This window comes from Lissotriton vulgaris, chromosome 1_1, assembly GCF_964263255.1.
Source record: "Lissotriton vulgaris chromosome 1_1, aLisVul1.2, whole genome shotgun sequence".
In the NCBI taxonomy this organism is placed as follows: domain Eukaryota; kingdom Metazoa; phylum Chordata; class Amphibia; order Caudata; family Salamandridae; genus Lissotriton; species Lissotriton vulgaris.
Genome location: NC_141685.1, coordinates 1,530,014,991 through 1,530,031,468, shown reverse-complemented (window position 1 = coordinate 1,530,031,468; position 16,478 = coordinate 1,530,014,991). Strand labels below are relative to the sequence as shown.

Sequence of the window (16,478 nt, the reverse complement as noted above, 5' to 3'; positions counted from 1 at the left end):
GGGACTCTGGTGATGAGAGAGGCATATAATTTAGGGGGTCTATGCTGTCTATGAAGGAAAGGGACCTCCTGCAGGGGCCGGCCGGCCACCGCCTGGTCCAGAAAAAGCCAATGCCGCTCTGACTCCCACTTACTCCACTCCACCAGGGTGCGGAGTTGTGTTGCTTGGTAATATAGCGTCAGGTCGGGTAGTCCCAGACCTCCTTTCCCATTTATAGTTAGATCCTTCAACCTGCTGATGGTTTGATCACCGTTCATACTCTCAGCCCACTCCTCTTTGCTAATGGTAGTAGAATGTACTTGCAAAATAGGAAATTCTGGAACTTCAAATTGTTCCACTTTGTCTAATGGTGCTCTTGAAAGGAAATCTGCTGCCTTATTGTGTTCCCCAGCAACAAACTCAACTTTGAAAATGAAACTTTCCAATCCTAACACCCATTTGGCAATTCTGGTTGTACAACTGGTAGCCCCCCTAGAACTGAAAACGTGCATCAAGGGTTTGTGATCCGTGCGAATGGTGAACTTAATGCCCCATAGGTAAAAGTCGAAGTGTCTCACAGCCCTGAAACAGGCAAGAGCTATTACCAAATAGTTCTTTTCTGCCCTGCTCAAGGTACGAGAGGCGAAAGCAACTATTCTTTCTCTGCCTGCGATGACTTGGGACAGGGTAGAGCCTAAATCTTTATTACTGGCGTCTGTGGTCAAAATGGTTTTCCTTGAAGGGTCAAAGTTACACAAATATGGAGCATTAAGGATAGCTGACTTAATGGCCTCAAAAGCACTCTAGTGTTTTTCTAACCACTTGAATTGGGAAGGATTCTTGGTGAGATCTCTGAGATCTCCAGCAATGTCCGCAAAGTATTTTGCAGACTTTGCCATTTACTCCGCCAGCCCAAGGAAAGAAAGTAATTCTTGCTTATGAGTGGGAGCTTGAGCTTTCTCGATGGCCTCCAAAAGGCTAAGTTTAGGTCAGAAGCCCTCTCTGGAAATTGAGTGCCCCAAGTAATCCACAGACGCCACTCCAATTCTACACTTCTTCTCATTGAGAGTGAGCCCTGCTTCTTTGAATTTTCCTAGAACTGACCTGAGATGTGTATCATGTTCCTCACTAGTGGCACCATATATTAAAACGTCATCTTGGAAGCATATCGTATGAGGAATTCCTTCCAAGATGGGCTTCATTATCTTTTGAAATACCGCAGCCGCGGATGCCAGACCAAACAGCATAGTGAGGAACATGAAGGAACCTAAAGGAGTGGTAAATGTCGTGAGTTCTCTTGACTCAGGAAGGAGCTCCACCTGCTGGTATGCGCTCGATAGGTCAAGAACACTAAAACAACACGCCTCACCCATGGTGCTTAATGCTTCGGGAATGCGAGGAAGGGAAAACCTTCCCACAATAATGTTGTCATTGAGGTCTCTAAGCTCGATGCATAATCTTATCCCGTTGTTATCGGCCTTCTTAGCTATGACCACAGGAGAAACCCATGCGGTGCAGTCTACAGGGCGGATGACTCCTAGATTTTGAAGTCTGTCCAGCTCCTTCCTCAGGGGTTCACTCATTAAATGTGGTGTGGGCCTAGTCTTGTGGGTGATAGGTTTAGCATTAGCCTTGAGTTTAATCTTGTGCTGGAAATTTTTAAGGAGACCTAACTCCGAAGAAAATACCTCAGGAAAATGTTTAACCCAATTGTCTCTGGAATTAGGTGAGCCCATGGAAAGGACTTGCTCAAGGCTGTTAGGATTAAGTATTATTCCCAGTTCTTTTTGATGTTGCCATCCCAGTAGGTTTGAACCTTCCTCCACACGGTCTTTAAAGGTGATGTGAGAGTTCATCATACCTTTGACCGGAATTGGTTCTTTGGTATAGCTATGGGGATTGATATCCACCCCCAATAAATCATTTTCATCACACACGTTGATATTCTCAAAATCCGAGATATTCATCAAGGTGAATGGCGAACAAGAGTCTGCGTACATTGTAACCATCTTGCCTCAATACTGACCTCACATTGGGGATATTCTATGTGATTGGCAACTTCTGACTCTCTTATTTGAAATACAATTATTAATGGATTTGCAACTTATTCTCTTGAGAACTAGAAGTGGTAGAATATCTTGAAATAAGACTATGGCAGACCCTAGACAAATGGCCTTTTTATTACATTTCTTACACATTGCTGAAACTGCAGGACACGTAGGATTATTCGCCATATGGTTATTGCTGCCACAACGGTAGCACTTGAGTTTGTTGGTACTAGTAGATTTGGATTTGTCAACCTTTGAGTATTTCTCCCCTTTTTTAGTTTTTAATACTTCTCCCTCATCTGAGGTTTCCTCAATTTCTGACACTAAGTTGCTTTCAGCATTGGTTTGCTCCCCATGAATTGATTTAGGTCTTATCTCTATCATGCACTTCGCTGCATGTTCAATTGACTTAGCTATTTCGATAGCTTCATGTAAATCAGGTTGTTTTTGGAGTAACTTCTCTTGTATTCTGCTATTACTAAAGCATCTCACGATATGATCTCTTATGAGGGAATCATTGAGTTCCCCAAATTGGCAGAAAGTACTTAAACCCCTCAACACTACCACATAACTAGCAATACGTTCATCCTTTCTCTATACTCTACAAAAAAACTTGTGGCGTTCTAACACAATGTTAACTTTATCACCAAAATGTAATCGCAGCTTAATTAATGACACTTCGTAAGCATTCGACGCCTCATCCAAATCTAGAACTGGCAAAGTGTCAAAAACGTTCCTACCCTGGTTGCCTAGATTGTGTAGGAGGACATGTTACCTTTTGAACGCACTGAATTTCTCTCCCCCAATAGCAATAAGATACGATTCAAACACTCTCACCCATTCCTTCCACGGGAGATTGGGTTCCCCGTATTCATTTTAAAACGGCGTAGGTTGAGACATATTCGTTGAAGCCATATTAGAAGTGAAATCACAGTGCACAAAATAACCAACAATTATAGGTAATGCTTGTGATGCAGAAAATGACCCCCTAAAGAAAATATAATACACAATTTACTCAAGATGACAATCACAGGGTGCGCGTAACCGTGTATAATTCCGGAAATAGAGCTACGATTCAGAAAAGGGGGTGGTGATGAACAGAGTGTCTGAATTAAGCAGACCACTCTTACCCAGTCCAAAGACCAGGGCTTGATCCATCACCGTTTTTTAGCTCACTGCACCATCCCAGCTCAGAACTTGGCTATATGCAAATTAGTCCGACCCTTGCCCAGTCCATCATGGGAACAGGGCAGACCAAACTACCAAGCCAATTCTTATACTGGGAAGGAAACAAGCTTCCGGGGACCGGTTTCTGGCATTTCAGCTGTCTTCGGCCCGGCTTGCTTGAATCCTGATGGTGCAATGAGCAAGGGACTCACATCTGAGTATACCCTTCCACGCTTATGGTGGACAAAAACGATTCAGAAAAGGGGGTGGTGATGAACAGAGTGTCTGAATAAAGCAGACCACTCTTACCCAGTCCAAAGATCAGGGCTTGATCCCTCGCCGTTTTTTAGCTCACTGCACCATCCCAGCTCAGAACTTGGCTATATGCAAATTAGTCCGACCCTGGCCCAGTGCATCATGGGAACAGGGCAGACCAAACTACCAAGCCAATTCTTATACTGGGAAGGAAACAAGCTTCCGGGGACCGGTTTCTGGCATTTCAGCCGCCTTCGGCCCGGCTTGCTTGAATCCTGATGGTGCAATGAGCAAGGGACTCACATCTGAGTATACCCTTCCACGCTTATGGTTGACAAAAACAATTCAGAAAGGGGGGGTGGTGATGAACAGAGTGTCTGAATTAAGCAGACTACTCTTACCCAGTCCAAAGATCAGGGACTGATCCATCACCGTTTTTTAGCTCACTGCACCATCCCAGCTCAGAACTTGGCTATATGCAAATTAGTCCGACCCTGGCCCAGTGCATCATGGGAACAGGGCAGACCAAACTACCAAGCCAATTCTTATACTGGGAAGGAAACAAGCTTCCGGGGACCGGTTTCTGGCATTTCAGCCGTCTTCGGCCCGGCTTGCTTGAATCCTGATGGTGCAATGAGCAAGGGACTCACATTTGAGTATACCCTTCCACGCTTATGGTGGACAAAAACGATTCAGAAAAGGGGGTGGTGATGAACAGAGTGTCTGAATTAAGCAGACCACTCTTACCCAGTCCAAAGACCAGGGCTTGATCCATCACCGTTTTTTAGCTCACTGCACCATCCCAGCTCAGAACTTGGCTATATGCAAATTAGTCCGACCCTGGCCCAGTGCATCATGGGAACAGGGCAGACCAAACTACCAAGCCAATTCTTATACTGGGAAGGAAACAAGCTTCCGGGGACCGGTTTCTGGCATTTCAGCCGTCTTCGGCCCGGCTTGCTTGAATCCTGATGGTGCAATGAGCAAGGGACTCACATCTGAGTATACCCTTCCACGCTTATGGTGGACAAAAACGATTCAGAAAAGGGGGTGGTGATGAACAGAGTGTCTGAATTAAGCAGACCACTCTTACCCAGTCCAAAGATCAGGGCTTGATCCATCACCGTTTTTTAGCTCACTGCACCATCCCAGCTCAGAACTTGGCTATATGCAAATTAGTCCGACCCTGGCCCAGTGCATCATGGGAACAGGGCAGACCAAACTACCAAGCCAATTCTTATACTGGGAAGGAAACAAGCTTCCGGGGACCGGTTTCTGTCATTTCAGCCGTCTTCGGCCCGGCTTGCTTGAATCCTGATGGTGCAATGAGCAAGGGACTCACATCTGAGTGTACCCTTCCACGCTTATGGTGGACAAAAACGATTCAGAAAAGGGGGTGGTGATGAACAGAGTGTCTGAATTAAGCAGACCACTCTTACCCAGTCCAAAGATCAGGGCTTGATCCATCACCGTTTTTTAGCTCACTGCACCATCCCAGCTCAGAACTTGGTTATATGCAAATTAGTCCGACCCTGGCCCAGTGCATCATGGGAACAGGGCAGACCAAACTACCAAGCCAATTCTTATACTGGGAAGGAAACAAGCTTCCGGGGACCGGTTTCTGGCATTTCAGCCGTCTTCGGCCCGGCTTGCTTGAATCCTGATGGTGCAATGAGCAAGGGACTCACATCTGAGTATACCCTTCCACGCTTATGGTGGACAAAAACAATTCAGAAAAGGGGGTGGTGATGAACAGAGTGTCTGAATTAAGCAGACCACTCTTACCCAGTCCAAAGATCAGGACTTGATCCATCACTGTTTTTTAGCTCACTGCACCATCCCAGCTCAGAACTTGGCTATATGCAAATTAGTCCGACCCTGGCCCAGTCCATCATGGGAACAGGGCAGACCAAACTGCCAAGCCAATTCTTATACTGGGAAGGAAACAAGCTTCCGGGGACCGGTTTCTGGCATTTCAGCTGTCTTCGACCCGGCTTGCTTGAATCCTGATGGTGCAATGAGCAAGGGACTCACATCTGAGTATACCCTTCCACGCTTATGGTGGACAAAAACGATTCAGAAAAGGGGGTGGTGATGAACAGAGTGTCTGAATTAAGCAGACCACTCTTACCCAATCCAAAGATCAGGGCTTGATCCATCACCGTTTTTTAGCTCACTGCACCATTCCAGCTCAGAACTTGGCTATATGCAAATTAGTCCGACCCTGGCCCAGTGCATCATGGGAACAGGGCAGACCAAACTACCAAGCCCATTCCTATACTGGGAAGGGAACAAGCTTCCGGGGACCGGTTTCTGGCATTTCAGCCGTCTTCGGCCCGGCTTGCTTGAATCCTGATGGTGCAATGAGCAAGGGACTCACATCTGAGTATACCCTTCCACGCTTATGGTGGACAAAAACGATTCAGAAAAGGGGGTGGTGATGAACAGAGTGTCTGAATTAAGCAGACCACTCTTACCCAATCCAAAGATCAGGGCTTGATCCATCACCGTTTTTTAGCTCACTGCACCATTCCAGCTCAGAACTTGGCTATATGCAAATTAGTCCGACCCTGGCCCAGTGCATCATGGGAACAGGGCAGACCAAACTACCAAGCCAATTCTTATACTGGGAAGGGAACAAGCTTCCGGGGACCGGTTTCTGGCATTTCAGCCGTCTTCGGCCCGGCTTGCTTGAATCCTGATGGTGCAATGAGCAAGGGACTCACATCTGAGTATACCCTTCCACGCTTATGGTGGACAAAAACGATTCAGAAAAGGGGGTGGTGATGAACAGTGTGTCTGAATTAGGCAGACCACTCTTACCCAGTCCAAAGATCAGGGCTTGATCCATCATCGTTTTTTAGCTCACTGCACCATCCCAGCTCAGAACTTGGCTATATGCAAATTAGTCCGACCCTGGCCCAGTGCATCATGGGAACAGGGCAGACCAAACTACCAAGCCAATTCTTATACTGGGAGGAAACAAGCTTTTGGGGACCGGTTTCTGGCATTTCAGCCGTCTTCGGCCCGGCTTGCTTGAATCCTAATGGTGCAATGAGCAAGGGACTCACATCTGAGTATACCCTTCCACACTTATGGTGGACAAAAACGATTCAGAAAAGGGGGTGGTAATGAACAGAGTGTCTGAATTAAGCAGACCACTCTTACCCAGTCCAAAGATCAGGGCTTGATCCATCACTGTTTTTTAGCTCACTGCACCATCCCAGCTCAGAACTTGGCTATATGCAAATTAGTCCGACCCTGGCCCAGTGCATCATGGGAACAGGGCAGACCAAACTACCAAGCCCATTCCTATACTGGGAAGGGAACAAGCTTCCGGGGACCGGTTTCTGGCATTTCAGCCGTCTTCGGCCCGGCTTGCTTGAATCCTGATGGTGCAATGAGCAAGGGACTCACATCTGAGTATACCCTTCCACGCTTATGGTGGACAAAAACGATTCAGAAAAGGGGGTGGTGATGAACAGAGTGTCTGAATTAAGCAGACCACTCTTACCCAGTCCAAAGACCAGGGCTTGATCCATCACCGTTTTTTAGCTCACTGCACCATCCCAGCTCAGAACTTGGCTATATGCAAATTAGTCCGACCCTGGCCCAGTGCATCATGGGAACAGGGCAGACCAAACTACCAAGCCAATTCTTATACTGGGAAGGAAACAAGCTTCCGGGGACCGGTTTCTGGCATTTCAGCCGTCTTCGGCCCGGCTTGCTTGAATCCTGATGGTGCAATGAGCAAGGGACTCACATCTGAGTATACCCTTCCACGCTTATGGTGGACAAAAACGATTCAGAAAAGGGGGTGGTGATGAACAGAGTGTCTGAATTAAGCAGACCACTCTTACCCAGTCCAAAGATCAGGGCTTGATCCATCACCGTTTTTTAGCTCACTGCACCATCCCAGCTCAGAACTTGGCTATATGCAAATTAGTCCGACCCTGGCCCAGTGCATCATGGGAACAGGGCAGACCAAACTACCAAGCCAATTCTTATACTGGGAAGGAAACAAGCTTCCGGGGACCGGTTTCTGTCATTTCAGCCGTCTTCGGCCCGGCTTGCTTGAATCCTGATGGTGCAATGAGCAAGGGACTCACATCTGAGTGTACCCTTCCACGCTTATGGTGGACAAAAACGATTCAGAAAAGGGGGTGGTGATGAACAGAGTGTCTGAATTAAGCAGACCACTCTTACCCAGTCCAAAGATCAGGGCTTGATCCATCACCGTTTTTTAGCTCACTGCACCATCCCAGCTCAGAACTTGGTTATATGCAAATTAGTCCGACCCTGGCCCAGTGCATCATGGGAACAGGGCAGACCAAACTACCAAGCCAATTCTTATACTGGGAAGGAAACAAGCTTCCGGGGACCGGTTTCTGGCATTTCAGCCGTCTTCGGCCCGGCTTGCTTGAATCCTGATGGTGCAATGAGCAAGGGACTCACATCTGAGTATACCCTTCCACGCTTATGGTGGACAAAAACAATTCAGAAAAGGGGGTGGTGATGAACAGAGTGTCTGAATTAAGCAGACCACTCTTACCCAGTCCAAAGATCAGGACTTGATCCATCACTGTTTTTTAGCTCACTGCACCATCCCAGCTCAGAACTTGGCTATATGCAAATTAGTCCGACCCTGGCCCAGTCCATCATGGGAACAGGGCAGACCAAACTGCCAAGCCAATTCTTATACTGGGAAGGAAACAAGCTTCCGGGGACCGGTTTCTGGCATTTCAGCTGTCTTCGACCCGGCTTGCTTGAATCCTGATGGTGCAATGAGCAAGGGACTCACATCTGAGTATACCCTTCCACGCTTATGGTGGACAAAAACGATTCAGAAAAGGGGGTGGTGATGAACAGAGTGTCTGAATTAAGCAGACCACTCTTACCCAATCCAAAGATCAGGGCTTGATCCATCACCGTTTTTTAGCTCACTGCACCATTCCAGCTCAGAACTTGGCTATATGCAAATTAGTCCGACCCTGGCCCAGTGCATCATGGGAACAGGGCAGACCAAACTACCAAGCCCATTCCTATACTGGGAAGGGAACAAGCTTCCGGGGACCGGTTTCTGGCATTTCAGCCGTCTTCGGCCCGGCTTGCTTGAATCCTGATGGTGCAATGAGCAAGGGACTCACATCTGAGTATACCCTTCCACGCTTATGGTGGACAAAAACGATTCAGAAAAGGGGGTGGTGATGAACAGAGTGTCTGAATTAAGCAGACCACTCTTACCCAATCCAAAGATCAGGGCTTGATCCATCACCGTTTTTTAGCTCACTGCACCATTCCAGCTCAGAACTTGGCTATATGCAAATTAGTCCGACCCTGGCCCAGTGCATCATGGGAACAGGGCAGACCAAACTACCAAGCCAATTCTTATACTGGGAAGGGAACAAGCTTCCGGGGACCGGTTTCTGGCATTTCAGCCGTCTTCGGCCCGGCTTGCTTGAATCCTGATGGTGCAATGAGCAAGGGACTCACATCTGAGTATACCCTTCCACGCTTATGGTGGACAAAAACGATTCAGAAAAGGGGGTGGTGATGAACAGTGTGTCTGAATTAGGCAGACCACTCTTACCCAGTCCAAAGATCAGGGCTTGATCCATCATCGTTTTTTAGCTCACTGCACCATCCCAGCTCAGAACTTGGCTATATGCAAATTAGTCCGACCCTGGCCCAGTGCATCATGGGAACAGGGCAGACCAAACTACCAAGCCAATTCTTATACTGGGAGGAAACAAGCTTTTGGGGACCGGTTTCTGGCATTTCAGCCGTCTTCGGCCCGGCTTGCTTGAATCCTAATGGTGCAATGAGCAAGGGACTCACATCTGAGTATACCCTTCCACACTTATGGTGGACAAAAACGATTCAGAAAAGGGGGTGGTAATGAACAGAGTGTCTGAATTAAGCAGACCACTCTTACCCAGTCCAAAGATCAGGGCTTGATCCATCACTGTTTTTTAGCTCACTGCACCATCCCAGCTCAGAACTTGGCTATATGCAAATTAGTCCGACCCTGGCCCAGTGCATCATGGGAACAGGGCAGACCAAACTACCAAGCCAATTCGTATACTGGGAAGGAAACAAGCTTCCGGGGACCGGTTTCTGGCATTTCAGCCGTCTTCGGCCCCGCCTTGCTTGAATCCTGATGGTGCAATGAGCAAGGGACTCACATCTGAGTATACCCCTCCACTCTTATGGTGGACAAAAACGATTCAGAAAAGGGGGTGGTGATGAACAGAGTGTCTGAATTAAGCAGACCACTCTTACCCAGTCCAAAGATCAGGGCTTGATCCATCACCGTTTTTTAGCTCACTGCACCATCCCAGCTCAGAACTTGGCTATATGCAAATTAGTCCGACCCTGGCCCAGGAACTGCACCACAAAGCACAGTGTCACAAATGAAGTGATGGGAAGGCACACACACATGTAAACCAAGGGGACAGCTGACATCAAAGTGAACTGTCTTGCATGTCAGTAGTCAGTTCAGTTCAATAAACTTTATTCGGTTAAAAACAAGTAACCATAAAAGTAACAGACATAAAACAAAATACATTGATTACAATAATTACAATAATTACATCTCATGATTATTGGTGCAGTGAGGTAGATCAGTAGGAGGTTTAAGCTATTTCAATTAGCATTTGTTTCCTGAATTTAAAAACACTTTTTAAATAATTTAAAATCACAGTAACAGTTAAAATCGTGTCCATTTTCTGTACTTCTAAAAAAGCTGGGCGACATCTAGTTAAATTCATGTTTTTAAAAAAAGGGACAATGGTTTTCCTACGTATGGCACTATAAAATTTGCAGGAAAAAAGGATGTGTATATCAGATTGTTGTGACGTACCATCACACAAACAGGTGGGCAAAATGTGGTTCCATGAATTCATGCATGGAAAAGATACTAATCTAAAAAATATACAAAATCTAAAACGAGTTAAAAGAAAACGATCATAGTTAGTCATGGACAGGGATAAATATGGCTGTACAGTGTTAGTCTCGCAGAGAGTAGGAAGATGAGAGTGTACTGAAGGTTTCAAAATTTCCACTCTCTTCCTCTTATCCACCAGGTGGTCCAGACAGATGGTTTTTAGTGTCTTCCTGGAAATAATATCCATTGAGGTTGGGTCCGAAAAATATGAATGTAATCCAATCTCGGTTAGAAAGTGCTTTACATAACCCAGCCATTCCATTCTGTCCACATGGTCCAAACTGAGGGTGTCACGTATCAGGGCCCGGTTCATAACGCATTCATTAGTAGTCCATACCCTATGCCACAGTAGGATAGGTTGAATTCTGATAATATCCGTTATGTACGGTTGACCAAGTTCAGCGTGACAATTGAATGTGGCTGCACACTGTGGAACTGCTGGAACTCCCCTCAAAAATGTATTCTCTACCAGCTGGATTTGATCAACATTTGCATATCCCCACAAACCTGAGCCATACATAGCCACAGACAAACATGTAGCTTTATATATGGTTAACATTTCTTTTATCGGTTTCCTGCCCAATTTTCTAACAAAGTTCTGTAGGGCCATGATCGTTTTCATAAATAAAAGAGTTCTAGCCTTAATTGCATTTGTCCAGGAACCTGATTCATGGAATAAAATGCCCAAGTAAGAAAAGGTTGAGGTGTTATCCAGTGGCACATTATTTAAAAACATAAGCTTCATCAGTTTACCTGGTTTTGGGCCACAATTCATTGTAAAAGTCTTACTACAGTTTAACAGTAGGTCCAGGTTCAGCATAAATTTCTCAAAACTGACTACTAGTTTTTGCAGAGCGCGAGGAGTGCGTGCCATGAGTACTGCGTCATCCGCATACATGAGCGCAGGGATTTCCCTCCTCCCCACCCTGGGTATATCCCTACACTCTTGCAGCAGGTGACGCTCGAGCCCATTAATATAAAGAAGAAATAGAAAAGGTGCCAATACGCAACCTTGCCGCACTCCGCGACCTACACTAAATTGTCTGGAGCATTCTCCTCCCCTGCCGTAACGAACAGAAGCTGTGGCTCCACTGTAGATTTCCCTCCAGAAGCAGATAATGTTATTATCCACTCCCAAACTTTTCATTATACCCCACAATTTAGAGTGTGATACACAGTCGAACGCTGATGAAAGGTCGACAAAAGTAAAATATAAGCGTTCAGATTTTATCCTTATATACTTATGCTGCAAAAGCATTAGGTTTAAGCCTTGCTCAATTGTGCCAATCCCTTTTTGAAAACCAAATTGCAAATCACTAATAATGTCGTTTTCCTCTGCCCAACTTTGAAGTCTTGCCAGCACAACACGTCCCAAAATTTTTACTGATGAGTCAAGAAGGGATATTGGTCTATAACAGGCACAACTGTTCCTATCCCCCTTCTTGTAAATCGGGACAATGACTGAGGTGAACCAGGATTTTTTCAGACCCATTGAGAGAGCTGCATTAAAAAGTTGTACCAACATAGGCCCCCAGATTTCAGTGTTAGCTTTAAATAGGTCTGCCGGAATCCCATCTGGTCCGGCAGCCTTACCGCCTTTGGTAGATCTCAAGGCTAGAAGTACTTCATCAAGTGTTACAACCAAGTTGTAACTCTGTTGTACATCCAAGCTAGAGTTAGGACCCCCACCACGAATGTCTTCCTGTGCCTTATAAAGATTTGAAAAATGATCTACCCATTTGTCCTCGTATATTGCTATCTCGATTCGCGCCGTATGAGTTTCATATGGGAAAGGGGTATTAATTACTTTCCAGAATGCAGCGGAATCTTTAGATTGCGAGGCCTCACAAAGGGAATCTATTGCCTCCTTATTTAACGCGGTTTTCCTTACTTTCAGGGCCTGAGTATATGTGTATCTGCACTCTCTTATTTCATTTTTATCCCTAGGGCATCTGTGTACTGCCTGTTTTAAATTATTCAATGCCCTAGTGCATGCGTTATTAAACCAACTCTTGGGTCCCTTGCCTCTACGTTTTGCCTCCACCCTTAGGCTGCTTTTTATGTTTATAGCAATTATTCCAAAATGCTCAATAATTTGATCATTAGTGGAGTTGTCATTTAGGCAAATCCTAAAACTATTAGAGCACACCTCCCAGAGTTCCTTAAAAAAGGTTGTGGGGATTACTTTGCTCCATTTAAGTGTGTACCCATTTTGTCTCCCAAGGACAACATCAACCGCTGTCTCGACTAGAGGCGCGGCCGTCGATGGGTCTGGGAACAAGTCTACTACTTTAAGACATTGTGGGAGGTGGTCACTTATGGGTAATTGGATGTTCGTAACCCCCAACAGTCGGTGATTAAGGTTACTGGAGGCGATGATGAAATTAATGGTTGTTGCTAAGCCTCTACCAACAAAAGTCGGTGTAAAGGGTGTGGGTTCTAGGGCAGATTCATTTGCAAACCCTAAATCAAGCATGAATAATAATTCATTAAGCAAGTCCCCCATCAGAGTATGATCAAAATGTGTCAAGTGCATATCTCTCTCTGTCATTAGGCCACATAGTCCCTGATTCCCTTTAGTACATAATGAACAATTAAAATCCCCCCCCCATAAAATTATCAACTCCCTTTCATTTTTGTCTACCTCTGACTGAATTTCCTCCTTAAGCTGCTTCATTACAACCAGAATGTCATCTTTCGGGACATTATTATAAAAATTAATGATTAACACCACAGCTCCTTTAAGATTCCGTAGGGTTATAAGTTGGAAATAACTGGAATTTAAATGGCAATGAGCTTGTTTAATTTTAAGTTGATTTGAAACAAGCGTGGTCAATCCACCCTTAGCTCTACCAAAATGACCTCCAACAGCGGGTGTGAAAAAGGTTTTATAACCATTTACATGGATTGATTCCTGAGTCCATGTTTCTTGCAAGGCCACTATGTCCTGGCCGTTTATTACTGTCTCCCAGGCTGGATTAGTAATTTTTTGCCTGAACCCTGCTATGTTCCAAAACAACAATGCGCATGGATCATTCTTCATCTGGGTCGGGCCATCTCCTGCCTGTTCCCCACACCTATTATTAACAACAACTATGGGAGATTGCATCTGCTCCAGAGTATCTCTGTCGCATGATGACAAACTGTCAGGGTTAGGGACCTTTTGTAGAGTTGGCATATCCTGGAGAAGCTCGCTCAAAGTCTCAGTACTTTTAGGGGGAACTATATCCTTGATGTAAGGTTGAAACGCTGGAGGAAAAAATGTATTCCCAACCAGATTTTCTTGGGATATCTGAGCTTGCTGTCAATCGACCCCATCCAGACCAGTGAAAATCTGGAAGCGATTTTGGATAGGTAGATTATACATGTATGGGTGGAACTCCCTGTTATTCCATGGTCTCCCTTGTAGGGGGTTAGACTTCGGATATGGTGGATATTGATTATTTAAGGAGGGGTATTGGTAATCTAGCGACTGATGTCTGGGATAGAACAACTTCAACCTTTGCATGTGAATATGGGGGTCCTGAGCATTTACATAAACAGGATAACCCATCAAAGGTGGTGGCCTCGTTGAACCGGGCCTATCCCATGGTCTCATGTTTCTATGCCCCCGCTGTTGGTGAAATGGTTTCTTGAAAAACTGCCTATTCCAGCCCTGTTTATTATGATCTTTTGATGGTGCATAGGGATAGAAATAGGATAAAAGATGTGTGGAGATGGCATCGCTGCTACTGGCATCGAACCAATCTCCAATGTGCCTCACGGCCCTATAATCCTTAAAATTAATGACTATTACATCACCCCTTCTATCCTTAGGTCTGGCTCCTACCCAATAGGCGCGCCTTACACTTAGGATTTCACCATTGATAGATGCAGGCAACGGTCTGTTGTCTCGGAGCCAAAAAGTAACCTTGTTCCGTAAGGCAACGTGATCTTCCCATTTACCTGTAGGTAGTTCTGGAACCCCTGCCATTACAATAACGAAAGGGGCAGAATCTGGGGGTAAGTCTATAGTGTGACCTGTCTTTTCTAAGGCGATGGTTGGTGGATTTTCATTTCTCGGATTAGGTGTTAGAGGGTCCTTTCTGCCTCCCTGATTTTGAGATCCCCCAGATTTCAGAGTTTGATCTTTAGTTACTGGGGCCGCTGGCTGAATTATAGGCGGCTGCGGTGTGGGAGTTAATAGCATGATCGTGGGGCTACCTGCTCTTCCCTTTTCTTGCACTGGTTTCTTTTTTAACACAGGTGCTGGTGCTTTGGTTACTGGCGTTATAGGAGCTAATGTTATAGGGGGAGCTATAACTTTAGATTTTACGAGAGGGTTAGCCTTTACTATGGGATTCTTTACTATGGGATTCGTCTTAGCTTTTCCCGGGCCCTTTATTAGGTCATGTAAAAGGAGGGAATTCTGTTCAACCTTTTTCTCTATGATGTCTAAGTGTGTACACATCATGTTGGTCTTATCCAGAATCGGTTGCATCACACCCCTGATTAGTTCTACAATTTTGGCCATCATGGCCTCTTCACCTAATGAAGTTTGACCACTTTGTGACTGAGGGGACTGAGCTACCCCTTTCCTAATCTTCTGAGCTCGATTACACAGTGGCTCACCCCCCCTTTTTTTACTTGTTCTTACAGTGGATGGGGAAATAGAAGACCTTGAAGATGACTCAATGGGCATTTTTGGGGATCCTGATAACCTACCATTATCATTCCCTGTAGGTGAGTCCAGTAGTGATGAGCTAGTTGGCGTACTAGACAAAAGATGCTTGCTCATTGTAATGGGGTCAAGAGGAAAATTATCAGTATTGTCTGTAATCCCTGATTGTGAGAAATCAATAAGCATCACAGAGTCTATAGGTCGACTCTGTGAAGTAGCATCCCCCATTCCTCCCAAATTTGAAGACCTCAACTCAAAGAGTAGAGGTGCAGTTCCAGGCACACTCCCCCCTCCTTGTGTACTTTTATGGCTCGCCTTGCTTTGCTTCCCCCTCCGTCTTACTGGGGCTTTCTTGAATCTTCTAGGGGATTCTTTATTTACAGGATCATTTGTTCCTGTAGATGATAAGGCCAACACTGTGGGAGCTTGAACACAAGGGATTTCATCATGGTGGCCCGCATGGACCATAGCTGTTACAATAGTTACTTTGCCTGCAGGAACCGGGTGTTCCTTTACCACAGACATATCAGGAACAGTAACCGGGGGCTCTGGTGCAATAGTAATAGCAGGTGAATGTTCCAAACCCAGTGAAGCCCTCCTGTTGCTGTTAATTTGCGCTACCTTCTTTATAAGAAAATTGTCCATAGTAACTTTAGTGGTCATAATGGCTGATAGTTCCGTGCTAGCTTAATACGAGATGTAATATTGTAAAAACAGGATCTCACTCACGTGATTGGGAGCTGCTCAAACGAGCAGTGAGGATAGAAGGTTGAAAAGGGTGTGGCCCCGGCCCGGCTCCTTGGTCCCCGGAGGGCCACAGAGGGCCCGCCCTTTGCCCGGGCTTAGCCCCGGGCGTCCCGCTCGCGTCCCGTGACGCGGGTCTCTTCCTCCCTTTAGCTGACTGGCTGTGCGCCCTGCGCCCTGCTGGCGCGTTCCGCGTCACTCCCTCGTGCCGCCGCAATGCCTGCCGGGAGTTGTGGTCCTCCCGGAGCGGCGGCGCGGTTTGCTGTGCCCGGTGTGACTCTCGGCGGTGGGCGGCTTGGTCGACTGCTCTGCTGGCGTGGAGTGACTCTCGGCGGTGGCGGCAGGTAAGTGAATGAAGTACCCCCCGCTGTGCCGGTCTCCTCCTCCCTTTAGCTGGCTGGCTGTGCGCCCTGCGCCCTGCTGGCGCGTTCCGCGTCACTCCCTCGCGCCGCCGCGATGCCTGCCGGGAGTTGTGGTCCTCCCGGAGCGGCGGCGCGGTTTGCTGTGCCCGGTGTGACTCTCGGCGGTGGGCGGCTTGGTCGACTGCTCTGCTGGCGTGGAGTGACTCTCGGCGGTGGCGGCAGGTAAGTAAATGAAGTTCCCCGCGCTGTGCCGGTCTCCTCCTCCCTTTAGCTGGCTGGCTGTGCGCCCTGCGCCCTGCTGGCGCGTTCCGCGTCAC

The 16,478-nt window shown here is 46.5% G+C and overlaps 1 pseudogene; it reads left to right on the top strand.

Annotated features, from left to right (window-relative positions):
* Positions 1–2,213: 2,213 nt before the first annotated feature.
* Positions 2,214–16,478, top strand: part of LOC147750773 (uncharacterized) — a 31,710-nt pseudogene continuing 17,445 nt past the window's right edge.